Source organism: Pristiophorus japonicus, chromosome 2 (assembly GCF_044704955.1).
Source record: "Pristiophorus japonicus isolate sPriJap1 chromosome 2, sPriJap1.hap1, whole genome shotgun sequence".
In the NCBI taxonomy this organism is placed as follows: domain Eukaryota; kingdom Metazoa; phylum Chordata; class Chondrichthyes; family Pristiophoridae; genus Pristiophorus; species Pristiophorus japonicus.
In genome coordinates this window covers 310,341,312-310,343,870 of record NC_091978.1, presented here as the reverse complement: position 1 = coordinate 310,343,870, position 2,559 = coordinate 310,341,312, and positions in this window count along the sequence as shown.

The window sequence follows — 2,559 nt, the reverse complement described above, 5'->3', positions numbered from 1 at the left end:
CAGAAAGCCAACACTAAAAAGTAATGTTGAGCTAGTTTATCAGAGGTTGTCCAAAAAGCTCCCGATACAAGGCGCAGAAGAGTTAAGGGCACAGGCACAGCACGAGGGAGGACCTGCCTCATTTGGGGAGATGGTGAGAATTATCCAGGAGAGGGTATATAGGGGAGAGCTGAGATCAAACCGGGCAAATAGACTCGTGGCGTTTCGCGCTTTTTTTTGAGCCAGGAGAGATGAGGAATTAATGAGGCTAGACGCCAAAGTGATACAAGATTTGAAAGAATTGCAAGTAAAAGAGATTCAGTTAAAAGAAAGAGAGATTGAAGGTATAAAATGACAAAAGGAAGAAGGTCTCCATCTTGTGAAGCAGTTAAAAGAGGGAAAAATACAGCATTTAAGACAAGAAATTGGCCAATTAAACCACGGTATTAAGCAATTAGAAAGAGGAGACAAACAGGCAGCTTCACTGCTACAGCAACAAAGCCGTTCAAACTTAAATGCCACCGCAGCCGTTGTTGAAGCAAATGAAAACAAATTAGAGTTAAAAATATATAAATTGGAAAACTTGAGGCTCCAGCAAGAGATAGAAATGCTGGAGCTGCATTAAGGGAAGTCATTAAGAGGCCACATAGGGAAGCAGTCCACTCCCAGTGCCAACTAGAAATAGTGAGGCTAAAAAGTAAGTTAGGGGAGCAGCAGGCCCTGGTATCCGCAGTAACATAGGGAGCCATAACACAGACAGCAGAAGGGGAAAAGGGGGAAACAGATTGGGAAGAGCAAGGAAGTCAGTATAATCCCCAGGAGAGTGGTGTAGAATGGGATATCTTGGAGACACAAGAGCCAATCGTAGCCGTAATAACCAATTCTTCACGACGTAATGCGTACGGCCACATCACCAGTAACCATACCGACTCACGGCCCATATCTGGTGCTGACGCCACGGCGTGTATCCACGAGTTGGGGCCCACTAATGATGGGGATGACCCACTGGAAGTTAATAGGAGGTGGGCAAATTTCAGGAGGGGTCACCCCGAGTTAGAAGAGAGAGACTTAACACAAGTCCTCCTCTTGGCCCGTTCCACTTTCCTAAAAGATAATCTGCCAGAAGCAGTCCTCCAGCCTGCCGCAGCAGCAGATGCACTCATGACCGAGATCCTAAACCATTTAGGGATCCGAAGCTTGAACTTAGTGGCTCTGCTTAATCAGATCAAGCAGTGTCCAGAAGAGACCCCTAGAGCTTCAGTAATCACCTGTACGATATCTATCAACGTACACAGAACCAGGCACCCGCAAATGCTACAGTAGGAAAGAATCAGGAACAATTTAAATTGACGTTCCTGACCCAACTCCACCCTTTAGTTAAAACCACCGTGGGAATAGCCATGAGGCCCACCAATCAGTGGACAGATATAGAGACCAGCGCTCAAATAGCCTGGGAGATGGTAAAAGACCAGTTAAAGGGGAAGTCACCACCAACTGCAAATAAACCAGTGTCAATGGTGGAGGGATCTCGAAACTACCCCTTTAAGGGACAGTGCTTTAATTGTAAGAAGGTAGGCCACCTAGCAAAAGACTGCAGCAGACCCAGACTAGCACCAAACCATGATGCAATGCATAGATACCTCCCGAGGGATGAATCCAAGCCCTCTGGGATAGATGAAAGATTGGATAAATTGATAACCCTTATACGAACCCAAATTGCCATGGGGAGGATGCAAAATCATTTACCGGTGCATATAATTGACAATGCACACTCATTAGAGAGACTCATTTCAGGACCCTATGACAAGGTTTGGCCTCCAGAGATTGGTCGGAAGTGGGGTTCCAACGTGATGGTAGCGGGAGACCAGTAGTCCTTGTTGTCTTAAAAGGGGGCAGGAAGCAGATTAAGTTAATCGATATTGGCTCAGCCGTTACCATCATCTACACCCCATACCCTGAACGCCATGCGGCAGCGGTCAAGGGTTGTATGACCCTTAAAGGGTTTAACGGTGATACAACCATCGCGTATCCAGGGAAGGCACTGAACTTCAGTTGGGAGGCCGCACCTGTAAGGTCCCAGCACCTATGCTGATGACCACCCCCGATGGAAGGGGAATTTTAGGGACTGATGTGTTGGATCAGTATGGCGCGGTGATAGATTATAATCAGGACTGTGTTTGGATGGGATTGGGAGATAAGGCAGGAGTGATAGAAATTTCAGATGCTCACTCAGTTTTTGCTATTAAAAAGCTATCTGAGTATGACACTCCAGGGAGCGAAAATGAAGCTGTAGCGAAATTAATTCGGGAACACCTAGCGGTGTTTGCCACGTGCAAGCATGAGTGTGGAAAAATGACAGGCGAGGAATCTACTGAGAAACCCCCCACTCATTCACTAAACAGTACCCCATCCCAAGGGAGAGTCACCCTTACATCCGAGACACCATAAAAGCCCTAGTCGAGTAGGGTGTTCTTAGGATAGGCACTTTCACGACCAATTCACACACATGGCTGGTTAAAAAGCCTGATAGATTTTTAACTGCCGACTGACTATTGATTACAGAAAGTTAAATTCTGTAAC